The 23,905-nt window shown below is 46.6% G+C and overlaps 1 long non-coding RNA gene across 1 annotated transcript; it reads left to right on the top strand.

Annotated features, from left to right (window-relative positions):
- Positions 1-9,480: 9,480 nt before the first annotated feature.
- On the top strand, positions 9,481-14,410 carry LOC129060022 (uncharacterized). Its single transcript, XR_008526338.2, has 3 exons — positions 9,481-9,760; positions 11,264-11,768; positions 12,090-14,410. It is a non-coding gene; the product is annotated as an uncharacterized LOC129060022 (long non-coding RNA).
- The last annotated feature ends 9,495 nt before the right edge of the window (positions 14,411-23,905 follow it).

Genomic DNA, 23,905 nt, shown 5'->3' with positions numbered 1-23,905 from the left:
CTCTTTGAGGAGCCTAGCCAAGTAGCAGTTTCTTGTCAGCTTAAATACACCATGGGCTCTGTGTGTGCAAGCTTAAAAATCCGAATGGCAAATGCCCTGCCTGCCACAGACATCCCGCTTCCTCAGCTGGGGAAGGAGATGGACCACTTCTGCCTCCCCGCTGGAGGTACAGCGGGCGGCTGAGAGCACAGGCCTGCGTTTCATCCTGGCTCTGCAGCTCACACAGGTGGATCACTTTCTATCCTTCAGTTTCCACATTTGTAAAATGGGATGACGGACTAATAGTCGTACCTTCTGCATCAGGTAGTTGTAAGAAGGAAAGGAGAGAACCATGTAGGGTACTTCGTAGAGGTCATGGCCAGAGGGATGCATGGGGAGTGTTAGCTATTGTCACATGCAGTGGTGTTATACTATTATATGACACACTATTTGCAAGTAACTTCATTGTTTTTAAAATTCATCACATTTAAGTAAATGTGCAAGAAGCACTTTGGGACAGTATTTCTCCTACACTGTCAGAGTTTAAAGCATTATCCTTATCAGATACCTGGGAAGGCAGAGGCCCATTTTTTTGGTTTTCAGTGAGGTAGAAACAGGGGCAGGATCCTCGGTTTCCAGTTCAAGGTCTAGTCAGTAGCTCTGACTTCCTCCCTTCAGCCCCGGCCCTGGTCAATGTCTTATGTTCAAAGCTGGAGCGCTTGGCCCGCCCGACTCCTCACGGCTTCCAGCTCTGTCTTAGGTTGGCTTCTCCAGAAAGCAGACTTTGGGTACAAGTAACTGATTAAGGAAGGGATCCCAGGGGTAACCAGTAAGGGAGTGGGGGAAGCAGCACAGAGAAGGGGACAAAGCCAAGCAAGGGCAAAGTCACAGCAGAGGCTCTGAGCGTAGCTCTAGGCTGATCCTGCAAAGGACCCCTGAATGGACACACCTGAGTCGTCCCCACGAGAGGGGGAGGAAGTAATGGGATGAGGGTGGTCCTGCTCCCCACCATTCCCAGGGACCTACTTGGAGGAAGTTTGCTTCCTGCTGCCACAACTTTAGGTTCTGTGGGTCTAGAAGTCCTAATTCCCAGAAGGGAAGGGAGACACTTCTACCAGGGAGAGAGTCCCACGAAACCGAAATCGATGGCAACCACTTTGTCATTTGAGGATGGTCCCCTCATCCTGGCAGACCATCAGGCAAAGAAAGGAGTTACCATACTGGCAGGCATGATTGGCCCCGGTCAGTAGGAGCCGGGGGGAGGATGTGTGGATGTGTGGAACGCAGGGCATCTCTAGGTCACTCCCATGCCCAGTGTTAACTGTGACCAGGTCATTATAGCAACCACAGCCATGGTGACCAGGAGCTCAGACTCCTCAAGGATGGAGGGCTGGGTCACCCCATTAGGAAACAACTAGCAGAAGTGCCAGCCAGCTGAGGATGGGGGGCCCAGGAGGGTTGTAATGAATATCCGTTTTGCCTCCAGACAAGCTATAAAAGGTGAAAATGGTGGATCATCCAACTAACTCTCCTCTTGTAAGGCTCCCCCCATAAATTGTGGCCCATCACCAAGATGAAGACTCCGTGATAGGAAGGTGTGAACTTGAACGTGAGATGTAAGTGGACAGTGTCTGTGCTCCGCTCAGGCGCTCTTGGACCCTTTCTTGTTGTTCTTGTTCACCCTGGCTTCAGTGTGCTTTTGCTTCCCAGCCCCACTCCTGACGTCTGGTGTCTCAGGTTGGGATCCCGCTAAACAGGCCCCTAGCTGAGGCTTTGTGTGGATGTGATGTCAGGACACCAGGAGAGGAGTGGGGGTGGGGGGGCAGGGCAGAGCAGGATCTCAGGCCAACATTCTCAGGGCCTAATCCAGGGAACTGGGGGGTAAGTCAGTTTCCAGACTCTTCATCCATGCACACGAAGTGGCTCCAGAGCCCCTGAGGGCTGTCTGCCAAAAAAGCCACAGTGCTGGCTTTGGAAGAGAATGCACACCAAAACCCAGGGTACACAGAAAATGATAAACTGGGGAGAGAATACGGGTGGACCACTAACATTTTCTGCTGCAAGCTTTACTGCAAAAATGGCTTTGGCATTGCATTGCTCCAAGTGAGAATGAATTCAGGTAAAAAACATGGAACCAAGAAGGCACAGGACGTCTGTTTCAGCAGAACCAAAAGACCACATGTACCCGAGCTTGGGCACCGAAAGCCCAGCCTTCCCTCTGAAGACTGGCGGGACGAGGGGAGGGGGTGCAGAAAGGGAGGGACGCACAATCCTGCCCTCCCTTTCCAGCCAGCCTAGCTGGAGAGAGGAGAAGCCACCTGCGGACTTTTTAAACCATAGCCCCGTGAGCCCCAGGCAGCCTATTATTACAGGGCAGAAGGAAGTATGTGCCCCAGGAGACTAAGGCCTGGCAAGGTCACTCTGAACCCAAGGGGTGAAAAAACAAATCAAAATACACAGAGAATTGGCATTGACAAGTTCAAGACACAAATTATTTCTTCAAATTACACTTCCTTAAGTTTTGCTTGGGCTTAGAGTTGTTTTCTAGCCGGGCAGATTTCCAAGGGTCAAATGGCGTTTCAAGAGCAAGCACATTCATTGGTCCATTCATTGCTTCTTCCTTGCGGTACACATTGACGGAGTGCCTGCTGCGTAAACAGGCATTGTCCTGCACGTGGGATTGGTGAAAAAATAAACACCGGCCCTACCCTTATGTAGTTTATGGTTTACTAGAGAGAAAATCATTAAGCAAATAAGTACACACATAAATACAGAAATACAAATTGCAATGGATGTCTAGATGGACAAGCATGAAATGAGAGAATAGCAGGGTAACCTAAACTTTAAGTTGATTTGTCAGGAGAGATTCCTTTGCAGAAGTGGCACCGAAACTGAGGCCTGAGGGATGAGTAGGATTAAACCAAGCAGGGGAAGAAGGTGGGATGTGGAGTAGCCTTCCTGGGCAGAGAGAACAGCCTGTCCTAAGCCCTAGAATTGTGAAAGGTAGGGGCTGACTTGGGACCCAACTGAAACCAGAACAAGCAAGCAAACCAAGGCTCTCATTTCGCCCCAAGGATCGAAGCAAAAGCATCAGCATGTTTCTTTATGTGGGCAGGGGGCTTGGGGTTTCAGCAGGGGAACAGGGACCTGGAATAGTGGTATGAAATAGCCTCCAAAACTGCTCTGGGTCAGACACTTAAATCAGACAGAAATTGCCCTTTTGATTAAAGATGAGGCAGAGTGGCCTCAGGCTGTAGCTCCGCACAGTGCAGGGGTGCCGTGCACAGTGTGATGGATGTGGATGGAGCCCTGCAGCAGGCAGTGGGCAGCCTGGGTGGCAGCCGGAATGTGAACTTGGAAACAGACGAGCAGGAAAGAGGCTCTTTGGAGAAGTCAGTAAGATGGCTTAATCTTTGGAGAGAAAAGAGGAGCTTAGCCTAACAGTTGAGTTTTTGTTTTCTGAAAAAGCTGGAGACCAGAGAGGCAAGAGAGCAGAAACGGACGTGTGGAATGTGTGGTGAAGAAGAGATTTTTTTTCTACAGCAAAAATTATTTGTGGGGGCTTTCTGATAGAAAATATTGAGTTAAATAGGCAAGGTCCTACCCTGATGAGGTGCATTACAATCTAGTCTGGGAGAAAAGACATTAATTTAAATAATACGAAAGCAAATGTGGCCCGTTGCAGTGGCTCAGGCCTGTAATCCCAGCACTTTGGGAGGCCGAGGCAGGCAGATCACATGAGGTCAGGAGCTCGAGCCTGGCCAACATGGTGAAGCCCTGTCTCTATTAAAAACAAAATTTTATTAATGCCCGGCATGGTGGCGGGCACCTCAGGAGTTCGAGACCAGCCTGGCCAACATGGTAAAACCCCGTCTCTACTAAAAACACAAAATTTTATTAATGCCTGGCGTGGTGGTAGGCACCTGTAATTCCCAGTTACTTGGGAGGCTGAGGCAGGAGAATTGCTTGAACCCGGGAGGCAGAAGTTGCAGTGTGCAGAGATTGCACCACTACACTCCAGCCTAGGAGACAGAGTGAGACAGTCTCAAAAAAAAAAAAAAAAAAAAAAAGCAAATGTGCAGTTGTAAGTTGAGAGGCAACTTACAAACGAAGCAGAGGCCCATGGTGGGGTGGGCGACCAGGGTCCTGACTAAGTCTGGGGGCAGCTTCCCTGAGGAAGTTGTATTTGGGTTGAGAGCTACAGGAGGGAGCAAGTTAATTAGGAAAGGGACTGGACTGGGGCACTGAGAGTGTCCTAGCATCAGGAAGGGCACAAGCAAAGGCCCTGTCTTGGGGACATCTGAAGAAATAGAAAAATCCTGGTGATTGGGACACAGAGAACCTAAGAGCAAGAAGAAATTGTTAGAAGGTTTAAGACGGATTAGACAGGGATTTTGAAGCCTTATCCTACTCCTTCATAGAAGACGGTTTAGGGGGATGAGATAGTGGGGAGACTAGTTGGAAAGCTCTGGTACTTGTCCCGGGGATAGCTCTGGGTAGACTGGACCAGGATGGTGGCAATGGGGCTGGAGAAAAGAGGATAGGTATGAAACATGTGTAGAACATAAGTTGGGTAGGAAATTGTGATAGAATATATGTGTGGGACGTGAGGGAAGAGGGGAAGAGATGTGGCAAGGTTTTGGGCTTTGTGGAGCTGGAAGGATGCTGGGGCCATTCATTAAGCTGGGGAATCCTGGAAAAGATCCAGGTTTGGGATGGAGGGTACTGATTCTGATTTTAGACATTTGGATAGATTGAATTTGAGCTGTCCTGAGACAACCAAGTGGAAGTGAATCGGCCTGAACTTCACAGGAGCCGTCCAGACTAGAAATATCAGCTGGGCAGACACTGGTGTATGAGTGTGGGCATGGATGAGGCCACACAGGGAGAGAATGAAAGTATGAATGTATATAGAGATGTGGTGAGATGTTACACAAAGAAGCTTCATTGGTCAAATTATGTTGGAAAACACCGGATAAAACATACTTCAACTGATGTCTTTGCTGCAGGACTTCTCAGGGCCTTTCAAAGACTAATGAATGTTTGTATTTCTGGAGGAGAAAAAGGGGTTGTGAGCGCTGGGGATCTCCGAAGGCAGAAAGGCATTTGGGGATTCCTAGGCTTCTTTGACCATGAAATCCTTCTATCACAGGGCATCTTACTGCACTAAACAAATATTTCTGACCATAAAATATGGTAACCAGAGCACTATTTTTTTTCCTTTGAGGGTAAAATAGCAATACCTCACATTCGAACAGCGCATCATATTTAACCAAGTGCTTTCACGCCACTTCTCATTCAACTCCCAAAACAACCTTGCAGTAGTAGACTTTGTATCCCTATTCATGAATGAGACCCAGATACACTGAGTGGCATGCCTAATGCCCAATATCTCCCAGCTGGTTAGGCATAGACCTTGAGCTAAAGCCAGTGACAATCAGGTCACCAACTCCAAAATCATATTAAGTTGTATGATCTTGACTGCTTCCATATGCAAACACACAGTTGTTAACGTTATTATAATAATAATTATTATTATTAGAGAGAGGGTCTCTCTCTGTCACCCAGGCTAGAGCATAGTGGCACAATGATGGCCCACTGAAGCCTTGACCTCCTGAGCTCCATTGATCCTCGCACCTCAGCTTCCCAAATAGCTGGGAATACAGGTGTGTGCCACCAAGCTTGGCTAATTTTTGTATTTTTTGTAGAGATGGGGTTTTGCCATGTTCCTAGGCTGGTCTCAAACTCCTGGGCTCAAGTGATTCTCCCGCCTCAGCCTCCCAAAATGCTGGGATTACAGGCATGAGCCACATTCAATATTAATAATTTACTAGTAGTGAGGCCAATGCTTGAATCCTCAGAGTCTTCATCCTGATAGCTAAAAAGCCTATGTTTCTGAACCAAGCTGCTGGCCTGCTTATTCTCCTTTTCTTTTTTTTTTTTTTTGGAGACAGAGTCTCGCTGTGTCGCCCAGGCTGGAGTGCAGTGGCACGATCTCGGCTCACTGCAACCTCCACCCCCCCGCCGGGTTCAAGCGATTCTCCTGCCTCAGCCTCCTGAGTAGCTGAGACTACAAGTGTGCAGCACCACCACGCCCAGCTAATTTTTGTATTTTAGTAGAGACGGGTTTTCACCATGTTAGCCAGGATGGTCTCAATCTCCTGACCTCATGATCCGCCCACTTCCCACAGTGTTGGGATTACAAGTGTGAGCCACTGTGCCCGGCCCTGGCCTGCTTATTCTTAATAAGATGGCTGCACTGAGTCAAACCCAAAGTCCATCCACGGTGGAAGCACATGGTTTTCCTCAGGGAAGTCAACTTTAAAGGTTGGAGCTACACTCAAGCAGCATCCAGTTTCTCTTTCAGAGTCAATTATGGATCTCACATCCAGGAATTTATCCAAAACTTAAAAAAAAACTCTATTTATTATTTTAATCTTGTATCATTACTTGGGATAATCAGATCTATGGGTTAATTCTTTCCACTACAAAATCTTTCTTTAATCTTTCTTTTTTTTCATTAATCTTTTTTTAACATTGATTGACAATTAGGCTGTTGGAAGAAATAAATTTCTCAAAGAGGAAGGTAGACAAATCAAGACTACCTTCTAACATGAGCACAAGACTTCTCTTTCTGTGGAATTAAATATATGCTTTTAGACTTAAAGATGACAATATGCATCCTTGACTTATTAAAGTTCAATATAAATTCCTTTTTTCAATTCCTGGACTATGTTAAGGACATTGGACTGTGTCAACTCCATTTTCCTCCTTCTCATTTTTTGTGCATTATTTTAATTCTACATATATTCTAACTCTCTCAAGATATTATTTTATACAGTCAGTATTAATTTTGATTTTCCCATATGTTTACCCTTTACAATGTTCTTCATTCCTTTCTGCAACTCCTTGCTTCCATCTGAAATTCTTTTCCTTTTACCTGAAAAACTATTTAGTTTTTCCTTTAGTGTCTGTCAGCTACTTATAAACCATCTCAGTTGGGGTGTCTGTCTGGAAATCTCTTTATTTCACTTTCGTTTTTGAGTGATATTTTTTCTGGGTATAGAATTTTAGGTTGGTTAGCTGTCTTTTTGTTTGGGTTTTTTTGTTTCCTTTTTTGCCTTTACAGACATAATTTTGTTGTTCTTTGGCTTCCATTGTTTTTGTTGAAAAAATAGCTGAATATTGTGTCTGTGCATAATGTATTTTTTGTTTTATTTTCTTTTACACTAGCTACTTTTGCAATTTTTTTCTTTGTTTTTCAGCTGTTTTACTATGATGTATATTGTAGTTTCATTTGTTTCTGGGGTTATTTCCCTGCTTGGAGTTTGTAGCACTTCTTGAATCTGTGGCTTTATGTTTTTGTCAGTTTTTAAATCCTCAGTCATTTTCTTTTCAAATATTGTTTATGCTACATTGTTTCTCTCCTTCCAGATCTCTAATTACACAAATGTTTACACTGAGTCCTGTATATCTCTTAGACTCTTTTCTGTATTTCGTAAATTTTTTATCTTGTTATAATTATAGTCGTCTGAATATTTTCTTCTGACCTATATTCAAGTTCATGAATATTCTCTTCACTTGTGTCTAATCTGCTTTTAAGCCCTTCTACCAAGTTCTTAATTTCAGTCCTACAGTTTTCCTAGAATTTGGTTCTTCTTAAGGCAGATTCTACATATCTTTTAAAATCATAACTTTTTTTTTTCTCTTAGTATTCGGTCATTTGGTCCTATCTCCTGATATGCCTGGTAGTTTTTGAAAAGTTCATGCCAGAAACTATGCATGAAAAACTGTAGTGATAATTTAAGGTTCTAGCAGATATCTTCCTCTAGAGTGAATTTACTTTTGTTTCTAGCAGGCAGTTTGCTAGGAGAATATCTCTTTAATCTAATCTGAAATCAAAATGATTCAGATATGGGTTTCAGTCTTTGTTAGTGCTAGTCTATTACCAGACTAGCTTTATTACCAGTGTATAACCTTTCAAGGCTCCCATCTGAAAGACTGGGATGTTTATTAGGACCCCTTCCCCTTGACAATTCTTGAATCCCAACTTTTGTCCCCTCAGGCCTGTAAGGCTGCCAAGAGTTCTGCTCAGCTGCTCAGCAACTGTTAGTGCTTCAAAATCAGAAAATGCCTCATGGGAAAGTAATCGCAGTTGTCAAACCATTCACCTCTCTGTTTCCCTTTTCTATAGCTCATTAGACATTATCTGAGATCTCAGATTACAGGGAATGCAGAGGCAAAAAGGTAATCTCCAAGCCTCAAACTACTTCCCCACTAGTCTTTTTCCAGTGGCACTACTAGCAAAATTAGTTCCCAGCATAAGGCTAACAATAAACATGGTTTCCTTCCACTGTGTGCTTCCTAGTGGTGGTGATGGAATGTCTAAAGTAAATAACAGAGAAGTAACAGGAGAGTGAAGAGGAGGAGGATTTGAAATCAACAACAACAACAAACAGCTTATGTCAACTGTTCCTCGGTGTCAAGAATCAGCTTTACTTGCATTCAGTAGACATCAAAAAATTTCAGGTTTAAGCCACTGAAATGAGCTAAGTGACAGATTTGAGGCAAGAACGGAATGGGGGTGATATGGCATTTTTGGCCTAAGACCCTATCCAAGAGAAGTAAAGAGGAGATTTAGGCTATTTGCCCAGAAAGCAGAAATATATGCCAAACACCAGCCATGGAACATGGAAATCCCACCCCAGCTTCAGCTCTCAGCCAAACACTCTCCAAGGCCTGACACTCCTCACACTCTGACTCCTCTAGCCTAGGCAATAAACAGTGTGTTCCTCATTCCTGCTTCTGGACAAAATTCTATTAGTTCCCTCTATACTCCCCAAAACTTCATTTCTGCCAGTGGAAGCAGTATGAGGTATGTGAAGCATAGTCTCTAGAATAAGCTTACCTTCGTTCAAATCTTGGCCCTGACACCTGGGTGACCTTAGGCAGATCATTTAACCTTTCTGAGCTTCAGTCTATTCATTGTGAAATGGGGATGATGACAATAATAGTTTTCAAGATGACATAAGATAATGCTAGTATAGTGCTTGAAAAAAAATAAAAGCAAAATAAATACGGGCTATGGCTATTACTTAACTTAATTCAGGGTTCAGGAGTATATATGAAGATCTTACATGGTTCTCACCTATTGGTTCCTACATTTGAGAGGCAGCCTCAGGAGTGTTACAGGAGGGAAAAGGAGGGATAAAAAACAGGAGAGGTTCCTTGGCTTATAGATGCATGGGTAGGCATAAGTTTAATCCAACAATAATGAGGCTCCCCCAAGGCTGGTATCTAGACCTTTCTGGAGAAATGCTGTAAATTGATGAACATGAGATGTCATTAGTCAGGTGTCCTGTTTTCACTCTTCCCTGGGAGGGAGCAGGTTCTGTTTCAGGTACATCACAGGTTTCAACTTCCCCCACCTGCCCCCTCCAGAAACCCTGAGGCCAGATGGCCTTAGGTTGATTATGAAGTCAGTGATGCCTCACCACCCTTATGGTCAGAAGGACACCTCCACGGAGCACAGGGGCCTCCTGCTCATCAAAATCTCTACTCAGTAACAGTGCTAAATATCAATTATTTAGCTCTTAGTGTGAATTGACTGTATGTCATTTTACTTACATACATCTGCATTTTATATCTTACCTTCACTCTGGAATGAAAACTTTGTGCCCCCAAGAAAGCCAAGACACAGCAATAAGAAGGGGAGAGAGCCAGTGCACAGCCATCGTGTCCCTAGGTCAAAAGTCCCATCCCCACTTCCAGTTCTCATAAGGTATGTGGCTTTGGGTAATTTATTTTCCCTCTCTTGTCCTCAAAACCCTAATTACAGGGTCTCTGAAGTCCCTTCCAGCCCTAAAAGCTGTTCCACCGATGGTGGTTTTAGTTGGAGGATCTGAAGGGGCCCAGAAATAACACGAGGGCAGATACAGTCAGCCCATACCCCAGCTGACCTAGACAACTTTGAACACCCACCAGTGTGCCTCACCCCCAGCCCCAAGTGAGACCCCCTTCACCCCACCTTCAGAGCAGGGCCTCACCTGAGCCAGGCTGCGAGGGTGGTGGTATCCCAGGCCCCAGTCCAGCCTCACTGTACAGCCCCCTCCTCTACCCTCCCAGTTCCATTTCCTGTCTAGCAGATTTATGGTGCAGTTCAAAGAAGGAAGGACGATATAACAGCTTTCCTGCTCCCTCCCTCTCCCAACTGACTTAGTCTAACTGGCTCAGTGCCAAGCATTTTGCTCTCCACAGCCTCTCATATGTAAAAATACCCCAGGCCCCAGCCCTCCTGCCTGGAACATGGCGTCAGCTTCCAAACCCACCGGTCAGGCCTTCACTGGTGGGCGGGAAGGAGGCTGCCCTGTGAGGCGCTGGAGTCTAATTAAGTGCTGAGGAAGCAAACCACGGGCTTTAATTTTAGCTCTGAAAATAGCAAGGGCCTAGGACTCCTCTCTCTGGCCTGAGCTGTGATGAGAGTTGTCTCCCTCTGCCTGCTCGGTGGGGAGGAGAAGAAAGGATTCAGAGGGTGACGACAGCGGGAGGCCAAGGGGCCAGGAAGCAAGTGGGAGGAACGGGCTTCAGGGAGAAGGGGACGCAAGGCCAAGCCTGGGTCGATGGGACATGCCACACCCGCCACGTCTGCTTTATCCCTACTTCACATCCTAGCCCGACTCTAGAGTGCATGGACACTCGGGAGTTCCGAGTTGTGCCAAAAATACCTCCAGAGCCTCGTGTGGCTAAGAATGCTAAGCCCTGGCCAACGTTGAGGTAATTCCCTGGGAAGATAATAGAATATGCATCACAGTTCTATGCACCAACAACCTCTGAGGCAATGAGGGTGAGGAAAAGCATTGACAAGTGGACAGGTGATCATCAAAACTGCTGCGAACCCACCGAATGGCTCACTGGCCCAGCTGGATGTCACACGGGCTCCTGGGCATCCTCCTGCCCACCTCCCCGTGTGGAAGGAGAGAATTCAGCCTGCCCAAGGCGACAGGCAAGGACACAACAAATCAAGGGGCAAGATGGGAGAGGGTGCACGTGCCCGGGGGTGGAACGTGGAGGGGGCCATCGGCTTTGCCCGTTGGGTCACTTGTCGGTCACTCACCCTGTCCTAGCTCTTCTCACACTATATTATCATTACCGTCCCCCTCCCACATTAGACCGGGGGGCATAAGCTGCATCCTTGGGACAGGGGCTCTATGTTATCCCCTCCCTTCCCCACTCCCCAGCACATTCTGGGCATTTACTTGTCTGAAATGCTTTTGTTGCTTTGCAGCCTCCCCTTTGTAACAGCCGGTACCAAATTTGTTCTATATGGTCATGAGCCCTGTTACCTGCAGCATCAAATGGGGGGCATGAAGCCACGATAAAGAACAAGCAAAGTGAGCTCCATGGACGGGCTTTCCCAGGCCGCCTTCTGCACACATGAGCCTACCCAGAGGGGACACAGAACAGGGATGAGGCCTCTCACATCTGTGGGGGCTATGAAGACAAATGATACGTGTACCTAAAACTAAACCAGCACTCACTGCTTCCGGGAAGAGTTGGAATGAAAAGGAAGGAGAAACTCACTGGAAATGAAACTCAAAGGCCAGGAGTGAGGGCAGTTACCTGCCACACTCCTGTGAGAGCCTACCCATCGTGGCAAAGCTGGAGAGTGGGCAGATCCTTTCCCAGAGCCCCTCCAAGTCACCTTGGAGATACCATCAGACTTCCTTCTTTTCTTCAGATTTCTTCAACCACTCCACAGACATATTTAAAGCACCTGCCACAGCTGTCTGGTAGGCACAATGTGGGAACAGCCAACCACCTGGGGTGCTGGAGGGGAGACCACCGAGGGCTGAGGAGCACAGGGCTGACCCTGGGGGTCATGGAAGGCTCTGCCTCTAGAGGGGTTGGAGGTTACTGGGGCCTGCTCCAGGTGGAGCTGCCTCTCCCTCTCCCTCTTCTCAGCCTGGCATCTCTACCCACCATGGGTGCTGTCACTCTGAGCACCTCTCACTCTCCAGAGCGCCCCTGGCACCCTGGTCTCCCTGCTTTTTGGCTCTCAGGAGTCTCCTCAGGGCCCAGCTGGCCCTAACACAGTGCGTTTCTCTCAGCAGAGTCTGAAGCCAGAATACAGGCGACATGTAAGAATAATGCCAAGGACGGGAGAGGATGGGGCGGCAGAGGAGAAGCACCACGTTACCCTCAAGAACTACCCTGCGGGCAGCTGTCCCCACCCCGGCTGTGCTTGTGGAGACATCTCCGTGTGGCCAAACCACAAGGCCCCCATTTGGAGGATCCCATTTTCTAACCACCTTGGCCCAACATCAATAACAACATTGCCCCATAAGAAGCCGCGAGGCATTTCCTCGGGGAACCACCAGCGCCAGGACTCAAAGACCAAGTTCAGACACTAGGAACTCCCCTCAGGAGTGTAAAACTGAGTTCAGAAATAAGAAAAACAAAGTTTCCAGCCCAAGCCTCCTCCACGGGAGACACCCTCAGCGCTCCTCCTCACAGCTGCTAGGCCTCCTTCCCAGGCTGGCCCCTCATTAGGAACTAACAGTCCCAGCCATGCCAGCCTCCAGGCCTCCTTGTTAACTCCTTGGTTTCCCTTACTGCTGCCAGGAAAAAATTAGGCCTCAGAAATCCTGAGCAGTGCTGAGAGGCAGAGAGCACCTACCACAGATAGTTAATGGTGTGTACATTCTATGGTTTCTCTTAATAAACCAAATTAATAATAATTGCTGCCATTTATAGATTGCCTCTTATGCTTTACCCACTTGCATTATGAACTCTTCTGCAGCCTCTCACGTTTGCAACAACACTAGAAGGTAGGAATTGCTTCGCCTATCCTATAAATGAGAGCATGGAGGCTGTGTAGCTGGCAAGCAGATGTGTGGTTTAAACTCAGCTCTGTTCTCTTTTTCGCCCACCTTATTACTTACTTTGAGCAAAACTGGATTCTAAAATGTGCAGATTAAAGAGCTGACCACTACCCTTGCATCGTCCATCTGCAGAAGTTTTACATCTTTTTCTTTTCCTTTTTTTTTTTGAGACGGAGTCTCACTCTGTCTTCCAGGCTGGAGTGCAGTGGTGTGATCTCAGCTCACTGCAACCTCCACCGCCTAGGTTCAAGTGATTCTCCTGCCTCAGCCTCCTGAGTAGCTGGGATTACAGGTGCCTGCCACCAAGCCCGGCTGATTTTTGTATTTTTAGTAGAGATGGGGTTTCACCATGTTGGCCAGGCTTGTCTCAAACTCCTGACCTAGGTGATCCTCCCACCTCGGCCTCCCAAAGTGCTGGGATTACAGGCATGAGCCACCGCGCCTGGCCAGAAGTTTTACATCTTTAAAACCAGAAAACACTGGGTTGAGAATGGGAAGAGTCAGGGGGTCTCCCCAGCCAAAGGGGCTTGTTGACTTTGAATAAGTACCAGCCGCCTTGAGCTTTTGAGCTTTGGCAACCTGATTTCAAAATGGTGCAAGTAAAAATAAAAATGTCTGCCTTTCTTCCTTCTTGGGCTTGTTGGAAGATCAAATAGATCCAGTCGGGCAAAAACTTTGTAAGCTGAAGAGAGCTGTGAAGAAGGATGATGCCACCGGATGACTCCCCTGTAGGGGATGCCACAATGGAAGGCTGAGGCGCTCACTCAGATGGCTTCCCAGTGAGTTTTGGGGCCTGGTGTTCCAAGGGCCCTTTGTTTTATTTGTAAAAGACAGGCACTGAAGCACTGTGAAGACCTGGTTGTTTTATGATTTTTGGAAGACCAGCAAGTTTGTCATAAGGACAAATATGGGTCCTCCATGGCTGACCTTGGACTGTTAAACAGGTGGCCCATGGCAGAAGCCATGTGTAGGCCATTTTCTTTGACCCACCACCTACTCCTTTCATCACATGGCCAATATATGAGATTCTCCTCTCCCAGAGAAAGGAATCAGTCCATTAAATTTGGATCATTGAGTTTATCACCGAAACCCAGAAACAACACAAATGTCCCTCGGTTGGGGAATGGATAAACAACCATGGTACATTTATACACCAGAATATCAACAATAAAAAGGAATTAAATACTCCTACATGCAGTAACATGGATGAATCTTGAATGCCTTATGCCAAGTGAAAGGAGTCAGATTCAAAAGGCTATGGACTGTGTGATTCCATTTATATGACATTCTGGAAGCCTCAAAACTCCAGGGTTGGAGAACAGATCAGTGGTTACCAGAGGTAAGTGTGCAGGAAGGGAGTGACCAGAACGGGGGAGCACAAAGGAATCTGGAAGACGGGATGGAACTGTTCTGTATCTTGGCTGTGGTGGCAGTTACACAACTCTACGCATTTGTTAAACTCATGGAACTGGATACCAAAAGGAGTGAAGTTTACTGTATGTAAATTAAAACACTTTTTTAAAAAAAATTAAAAAATAAACTACTTTTAGAAAATTTAAAAAAAATGGATCAATGAGAAAGTAGAGCAATTAATTGAGGAGGAAGTCCAGTCGTATCACATAGTGTGGTAGGGGACAGCATGATACTGTGTAGCACAGTGAGCTGTGGTGTAGTGTACAGTGTTATGTGCAGCGTAGTAAACACAGTAATGCAGTGTGCAGTGTAGTGCACACTCATGTTGTGTTGTGTCATGTGTATTAGTATAGGAATTTGGCTACTAGTCCTCTGCCTAGAGTTGGCAACCATTACCTGGGGAAGGTGTTAAGAGCCCAGGGCCCCATGCCCCAGTGATCTGATTCACTGGATCTGGGGTAAACCCAGGAGTCTGCATTTTAAACAAGCTTTCCAGGTTATTTTGATGCAGGTGGTTAATGGCCCACATTTTGAGGCCCACCATGAGGCCTTTCTTCATTATTTTGGGATTTATGCTTCATGAGCAGGCTTCTTTTATTCCTTGGTGTTTCTCCAAGGGCCCCTTAGACTCTCATGCTTCATAGTGATCCCAGATGGGAGACATTCAGGTACGTGCTGGGAGCCCCAAGGGGTTGCCTGCATTCTAGTGGCAATAGGCTTGGCAGCTTTAACCATCTGTTCCTCTGGGCCCGCATCCTGAACATCTTTCTCCACTAACCTGTAATCTTGGAATTCACCCAGCTTCTTGGGAAGTGGTAGCTTTGGCCTCAGGGGATATTGCTGAAAGGAAATTTTGTTTCTCTGAAATGCTTTCAGTTTTCTCGTACAAAAAAAAAAAAATCCCAACCTAGAAGCAACGCCACTCTGGGATACCCCTAATTCTGAGCTCTGGAACCACTTTAGAGAAGGCAGGATACCAACCTGGGTTCAAATCTCAGTTCCATCACTTACCACTTGTGTGATGCTGGATGAGTAATGTCATTTCTTAGAATCTCAAATATTTACACTCAAATTCTTACATTCAAATTTTTGACATGTAAAATGGGACTGATATCTATACTTGTTTTGCAGGGATCTCATGGGGCTTGAGAGATGCATGCTGAGGTCTTGGGAGGAGACTTGTTATAATGGCTGAACTTTCTAAAGATTCAGCAAAACAAAAACATATGTACATATACATACATACATCAATCTATAAAGTAAATATGGCAACATGTTAAGAGCTGTTGAATCTGGCCGGGTGCGGTGGCTCACACCTGTAATCCCAGCACTTTGGGACGCCGAGGCCGGTGGATCACGAGGTCAGGAGTTCAAGATCAGCCTGGCCAACATGGTGAAACCCGGTCTCTACTAAAAATACAAAAATTAGCCAGGCGCGGTGGCAGGTGCCTGTAATCCCAGCTACTTGGAAGGCTGAGGCAGGAGAATCACTTGAGCCCGGGGGGCAGAGGTTACAGTGAGCTGAGATCATACCACTGCACTCCAACCTGGGCAAACAGGGCAAGATTCCGTCTCAAAAAAAAAAAAAAAAAAGAGTTGTTGAATCTAGAATCTAGTGATGGGTGTATGGCTAGTCATTCTTTCAACTTTCCTATATGTTTGAAATTTTTCATAATAAAATCAGAATAAAGAGATGATGAATATAAGGCCATCAGCCCAGTGCCTGTCACTTGATAGGTCTCAGTTGGCTGGGGACCGGGGGAGGTAAGGATGGCAAGGCAGGGAATGGAAGGGGACAGAGAGGAGAGGAGGAGGAGGAAGGGCTGCAGGCTGGCCCAGAGCTGGAGGAGCACTGAGGAGACAAGGAAGGGACCCAGGAGCCCCAGCAATGCCCACCCTTGGGAGAGTGTGGGTGTGAGAGCTGCCCTTCCTCTTCCCATCTTAAGGGAATCCAGGGGTGAGGGAAGGAGAGCCCCACTCTGGTTAGGAGGCTCTTGGTACGGTTCTTTCATTTTCCTCAGGATTCTGGGAAGAGCAATCAGGCCATCTTCAGGTGTTCCGGGCCCTCTTGGTTGAGATGAGAATATGATAGAGATGACAGAGATCCTTTGGGCCTGGGACTGTTTACAATTTACAGACACTCTGAGCCCCCTGACGCATGAGTCTTGCTCAACAGCTGTCTAAGCACTGGAGTGTAAATGAACAAGGAACAAATGACAGAGGGAGGTCAGCAAAGCTGTGAGGACAATGCATGAGCTGTGCACCTGCTCCAACCCTCCCCCAACTCTGAGAGTGCCCCTCAGCCAAGGGCTCCCACCCAAGCCCAGGCCTGGATCTCAGGGCATCTGCCACATCCAGTGCATGAATCCAGCCTGGTTTGAAAGCACAGAGTAGGCCGGGTACAGTGGCTCATGCCTGTAATCCCAGCACTTTGGGAGGCTGAGGTCAGGAGTTTGAGACCAGCCTGGCCAACATGGTGAAACCCTGTCTCTACTAAAAATACAAAAATTAGCCAGGCGTGGTGGCGGGCACCTATAGTCCCAGCTACGCAGGAGACTGAGGCAGGAGAATCGCTTGAAGCTGGGAGGCGGAGGTTGCAGTGAGCCGAGATTACGCCACTGCACTCCAGCCTGGGGGACAAGAGTGAGACTCCATCTCAAAAAAAAAAAGAAAAAATAACGAGAAACGACAGAGTAGATTCCTTTTGCTGCTATAACACATTACCACAAACTTAGAGGCTTAAAACCAGCAAACATTTATAATCTTACAACTGCAGAAGTCAGAAGCCCAGAATGGGTCTTGCTGGGCTAAAATTAGGTATCTGATGTTGGTGGGCTGTGTTCCTTCTGGAGGCTCTAGGCGTTCTAGGCTCTGTGTTCCTTCTGGAGGCTCACCTAGAGGATCACACGGGAGCATGCCCCGGAAGTATCTACTAGAGTCTGTGCCACAGATACTTCCGGGGCATGCTCCCGTGTGATCCTCTAGGTGAGCAGCCATTTCCTTGCATTTTCCCTCTTCTAGAGGCTGCCCTCCTTCCACGACTTGTGGCCCTCCCTCCGTCTTCAAGGCCGGCAGTGGCTGTTTGAGCTTCTGTGACCATGCCATCTCTCTGGTTCTGACTCTTCTGCCTCCCTCTTCCCCATTTAAGGACCTTTGTGATTACACTGGGCCCACCTACATAATCTCCTTATTTTTAACAAGTGTCTGTTGATGAGCAATTTTAACTCCTCCTTGCTATGCAACCCAACACATTCACAGGCTCTGGCGATTAGGATATGGACATCCTTGCAGGATGGGGGCATTATTCTGCCTACACAGGGGATATTCTCAAATGGATGGGCATTTTTACCTTTGACCCTCAGGGATTCCAAAACTTGAGTGTATTTCAGAATCATGGGAAACAGTGTTTGAAAAGGTAGAATTTTAGGCCCTGTCAGATTCAGACTCAGTACTTCTAGGATGCGCCCAAGGAATCTGAATTTTTAACAAGCTCCCTCAGGCTTTCCTGGTACACATGATCTAAAGATCACATTTAGAAAAATCTGCTTTCCTTTGGCTTCGGATAGGGCATAGTGGCTACATTTTAGAAACCTAATTACAAAATCTATGGTCTATAATTTATTAAGCAATTCCAGTGTACTAATAAATATAGCTAAGCTTGTCAAGCACTTGCTATGTGCCAGATTCTGCTTCAAGGGCTGTCCATGCATCATCTCACTTAATCCTCTCAATAACACAACAAGGTAGTGTTATTATTGTCCCTATTTTGCAGATAAGAAAACAGAAACTCAAGGCGTTAGGTAACTTACCTGCAGTTGCACAGGCAAAGCCAGAAAGAAGTCTATCCATCACCTTCCTTTTCTTTTTCTAAAGCTTGAGTTTAACCATTAACTCTAGCATAGTGCTGGCACACAGTAGACCCTCAATAAATATATGTTGAATTACAGGGTGAATAAACAGATGGGGGCTTTGCATGCACTAACTCTAATCCTCAAGGGAGACATTATCATTACCCTCTATGAAACATCAAGGACCCCGAAACTCAGAGAGATAAGACCCAATAACTATGTCTTAGCATATGTCTAAAGTCCATACGCTTCTTACCATATCAGGGGGGCTACAAGCCACAATCCACATGCCCTCTCAAAAGATTGCTTTTTCACTGTGCATTTATACTATACAAAAAACTTCAATTGCTTTGAGTTCTGCAGTTAACAACTGGCTTCCATCAAAAAGAACCTAATTGTACTAAATCAGGCCAAGTGGTGGCTCCACCACTGAGGGAAGATGTTTTTACTCCCCCACAGGTGGAGCAAGCCCTGGGCATGGCCAAGCTGAGGAGGGGTGGCTTGAACCTTTACACTCAGGGAGGCACAAGCATAGCAATTAAAGCTTCAGACCACCCTGGTAGGTTCTTTTTAATTAAACTCTTATCCAAACACCTGGGAGGGCCACAACAGTGCCCTGGGCAGGAGGGGTTTGCTGTGGAAATGCCATCTGCACTGATCAAGAGACGGCAACATCAGAGGCCTCCTCTTTCTCTCGCTCTCTCTCTCTCTCACACACACACACACACACACACACCCCAGGGGACAGTTTCCCTGCCTCACACAGGTGGATTCCAGGCTGTCACTACTTCCTGCCCCCTTCGAACTAGCAGCAAATCACACTGGCCTCCTGTCTTCATCAGAAAGACCTTCCAGCTGGGCCACCACAGGCCCCTATATCATTTCACTTCTTTAGGACAGGAACTGGAGAGACTCAATGTGACACCAGCGGGTTCTAGTGCAAACATCTGTGTAGGGTGCACCACCTCCTCTGAAATGCTGTTCTCTCTCCACTCCCTTGCCACACCCATCCTCCCCACTCCTCCTCCATCTCCAAGTCCTCTTCCTCTCTTCCATCCTTTCCCCTTTCTCCATTTCTTTCCCTATCCTATCAGATGCACCCCTCTACCCTAACTCTCCCAACAGGGTTCCATGGCCCTGGGGCCTGGGGCAGGCAGGACGGCAGGTTACCGCAAGTAACAATGAACCTTTGAGTCCACTTTGGATCTGAGTTTCCCTTCTGGAAAATGAATATATTCACATTTGCCAACTTACTGACTCAAAGCAGTGTCTGTGGTTCTGTTTCTTGCTTTGTAGTTCATAAAGTGTGTGCTTCCTTTCTGGGCTCGCGCATCATGACCCCTTAAAAAGTCTGGAATGTTCGTGAAGTGGACCAGGGAGAGGGAAATGACTCACTCAAGGACACACAGCTTTCAGTGGCAGAGTCAGGACTAGAAACAAGTCTTCCCACCCTCTCTTGCCATTTGAGTTCTTGGTGTTCATGACAGTGATTCTACGGGACATAGAATGGAAGCAGCTGACCATAAGCACGGCTGTTGTCAACAGGTCCTGAAGAACATCAAGGAAAATAATAAGAGCAGAAAAAACCTTACAAGTTGGTTACCTTTCATTTTTTTAATTACTTTGCAATCTAATTATACTGATGAGGTTCATTAATGTCAGATTAATTTTGTATGTTTTACAAGATTAAAAAAAAAAACCCATGGAGTGTGGGCCAATGAGATGTGTTTAAAGAGAAGAGGACGTTGATGAAGGGCTTGCTCCTGACCTGCTTGAAGTATGCTACAGATACTTCCGGGGCGTGCTCTCATGGGAGCCTCCCAACCCTGCAAGACAGGCAGCCCTGTTTATATTTCATAAATGAGAAGACAGAGGCCCAGAGAAGGTAACTGACTCACATGTCACCATTCGACTAATGCACTGCAGGGCTGGGTTCAAATTGAGGTCTGTCCCATTCCCAAGTTGAGTTTCCTTTCCCCGCTCCATGGCACTGCTCCCCATAGAGACATAAAGAGTGTCTTCTGTGACTCAGCTTCCTCTTCTGTAAGAGCCTGCCTCCTGGCTTGTGTGTGCACTAATGAGAGTGAGCCCTCCACCCAGGTGCCAACCTGCACAGTGGGGTAGTGGGCAGGTGGCGTGAGCGCTTCTCCTTTGGAGAAGCAAGTTCTCCCACTTGGGAGGAGGAGCCAATCAGACCCTTGAGGCCCCCTGCTATGGGGACAGCTCTGCTCTGAAAGCTGGCACAGGCTCACCCAGGGGCACCCGAGGGCCAGGGCCTGGCACAGGAGGAGGGCTGCTCTCCCATGCCCAGCTGGGCTGTCCTCCAGCAGGTTGTGCAATCTCGCTATGAATAGGTCTGGGTGTGTGGTTTGGGGCCAAGAAGACCAGACTTGTTTCCTTCGGGGTGACAGCTCCCCTCTGGAATTGTGGGAGGTGAGGGAGCGCAGCTGTGAGGTCAGGCTTCTGACCCTGAAGCTGGGCGGTCCAAGCTGGTGGTGTGAGGGGTGGAGTCTGTGGCCAGACTGGATGGACAAGTTGTTGGCATGACTCTTCTGTGTGTGGAAATCACCTGAGGCCTTCTGCCTCTCTAAACCTCCTGAGCCTCCCTCCCATCCTCCACCCCTCCTTCTCAGCAGTCCAGGCCCTCCTTACCTTAGGAACAGGCTTAAAACAAGAAAGTTTGGAGGAAGAGAGGAAAAACAGATTTGCAATTTTATTTCATTTGCAAGGAAAAAGCCTGGTCTGATTCCTAAGCCTGGGCTCTTTATAAAAAAAAAATTTTTTTTAGACACAGGGTCTTGCTCTGTTGTCCAGGCTGGAGTGCAGCAGCGTGATCATAGCTCACTGTAAGTCCTGGCCTCAAGCTATCCTCCCACTGGGCCTCCCAAAGAGCTGGGATTACAAAGGTGAGCCACTGTACTACAACTGCATTTTTAAAATATCAAAAATATGAGATTTTCCTACATGATTGGTGTGAGTGGTGTGAACCGGCACACTGGAGGACAATTTGGTCAGACTTGATCAAATGTATATACCCTTTGTGACGGGTGCACCAAAATCTCAGAAATCACCACTAAAGAACTTCATGTAACCAAAAATCACCTGTTCCCCAAAAACGACTGAAATAAAAAAGTTTTAAAAATGTATATACCCTTTGACCCAGCAATTCCATGTTTGGGCATTAATTCTACAAAGATTCTTGCACATGTATGAAATAACAAATGTATAAGGTTACTAGTTGTAGTGTGGCTGGTAATAGCAAACATCTGCAAACAATCCAATGTCCAGTATCTATCAACAGGGGACTACTGGTTAAATCAATTATGACACATTAATACAATGGAATACTATGTAACTATAGAAAGAATGAGGAAGCTTTCTATGTATTAAAATCTCCTCCATCTTGGGGAAAATCATTTAAAAAGCAGATTTAAAAAGCAGATGCCTGTGTATATACAGTGTGTATGATGTACATTTTGTGTAATAAGAGGGGAAAATAAGAATCTGTGTTTTTATTACTTGTAGGTACATAAGACATTCTGGAAGGAAACGTAAGGAATTCTGGGGTGGGAGAAACTAAGCAGATAGATGACAAAGATGGGAGGAAAACATTCCCAGTGTGTGTCTTTTCATGCTTTCTGGCTTTTGAATCGTGTGAATGCACTACCTTTCAAGATATTAATTTTAAAACAAAGTGCAACAAAATGAAGACAATTGTGAAAAAATGCCATGACTCAATTGTCCTCCTACAATGGACATGTGTCATTTTGAGGGCATGTCCCAGCATGAGAACTCCCTTCCTACTTGGAGTTACCCACTGGGTGCACCTTAGTGGGAGGAAGAGTCCCTCCCTCCTCCCCTACTGAGGGGGCCATGCCTTCCTGATCCCTCACTGCTGCCTGCTGGGGCTCAGGTGCAGCTCACACGCTATCCAACTCTGGTGGCAATACCAAGGGCCTGAGTCCAGTGGTGAGGACCACAGAGTCCAGGACACAAGAATTATTTTTACATTTTACCTTTTAGCACTTCTCCCAGCCAGTTTTATACTACTAGGTATTACTCGTATTTTGCTTTTTTTTCTTATATCAACATATAAGGTTACAATATAAGAGCAATAATTACCCTTCTAAGCATGTGTCCAAAATGTTTTTTTACATATATGCATAGTTTTCTTAATTATTGTTTTGATAGATGCATAATACTCCTTTCTTCTGACTAGGTACTTCCTATACTATGATATCCAAGATGTTGACAGGAGGAAGTTAAGGAAACCCAAGGTGATGGAGATAGAAATTTGTAACAATACTATTCATTTGTCAGTGAGATTCCTTCAACAGTATAGTCACCTCATCACTTCTACTTCTACTCCCCAATACCCTTCTCCCATCTTACTCCTTACTCCCTCCAGTCTGAGTCAAAGCCAGCCTCTCCCAATCGGTTTTTAGAAGCTGTATTTATCTAAGTATAATACACTCCCACTTTGATAAAATGGTACACCAGGAGAAGAGTTGAAATCCAAACGCCCTTGCCTCCCTCCTCTAGACTTAACCCATTACCAAATTTATCATGATTTCTTCCAGATCAGAGCTTCCCAACTTTGTTGGAAAGTTGCAGGGGTGTGAGCTATGGCTCCCTTAGCCCTTAGGGCGATCTCCAGGGCCTGTGGCTGGGCGAGCTGAGTTGGTCACCTGAAACCCGAAGCAGTTTTCTCCGCCTTTCCAGTGGGGCACATAAACATCACTCTCTGTGGGTGCCTGGTTGAGAGAACAGTTCTAGAATTACCCTGCTTTCTCATTTCTTCATCTTCCTTCTAGAATCCATTCCTACAGTGTGCCCTGGGGCCCTTCCCAAAGGCTAGCTCTGACTAGGCCACCACCCTGCTGGTTTCCCATGCTCAATCGCAAACTCCAAGCTCCTTGGTCTCGAGTTTTCTGGCAGCCTTCTTTTCTTGCCTGACTTCTCGCCTTCTTTGAGCTCTTTAAATCCCAAACAAGCTCACCTCTCAGTTTCCTGAGCATGTTCCAATCCTGTCTTTGGAATTCATTACTTCAGCCAGAAAGCCTGATTCATTTCTGCCTTTTAGCTCAAATGTTAACTTCCTCTGTCCCTCCATCCTATCCTTAGCAGCATTCACGGGACTCAGGTGCTCAAGTACATGCCAGCAGGCCTACACGCTTCAGCTCAGCCCCTTCAACTCATCTCACCAACACAAGCACAGCGCCTGGCACACGTGGGTGCTGGTGGAGGAATGCTTATAGGATGCACAGAAGAGATCCTGTGCCAATAATAGCAGGGCATTGGGATTTCTCCTCCCAAAGTGTGAGTGGAGATGTTTGTCATGTGTTTCTACCAAGTCCTCAGAGAAGGTAGGCAAACCCCAACAGTTCTGAGCCATTACTATGTGATGGCTGGTAGGCAGAACTACACACACACATGCGTGCATACACATCATCTAATTTTCTTCCAGTCTTAAATATTGCTGACAGTCTTCCTCTTTCGGCTTTTGAATTAGGAAAATCCGGGGGAAAGGACTCTTCCTCCTGCTCCAAATGTGTCTGTTCCTTTGGGCCCAGCACCACTGCTTTTCTTTGATGGAGGAAAGCAGAGCTGGAGTGGGCCCCTTTTCTGAGTACTTCTCTCTCTCTCACTTCCACCCCTCAAATATTCTCCCCTGCTGGCTCCCACCACAAGGCTGCAAGCAGCTGAGGGCACCGCAGCCTACACCCCACCACCAACCCACAGCCGTCTACTTCCCATGTCTCAGGGTTGGGGTTGTGGGTGCTG

The sequence above is a fragment of the Pongo abelii genome, chromosome 5, assembly GCF_028885655.2.
Source record: "Pongo abelii isolate AG06213 chromosome 5, NHGRI_mPonAbe1-v2.0_pri, whole genome shotgun sequence".
Classification (NCBI taxonomy): Eukaryota; Metazoa; Chordata; class Mammalia; order Primates; family Hominidae; genus Pongo; species Pongo abelii.
This window is presented reverse-complemented; position numbering and strand designations above follow the sequence as displayed.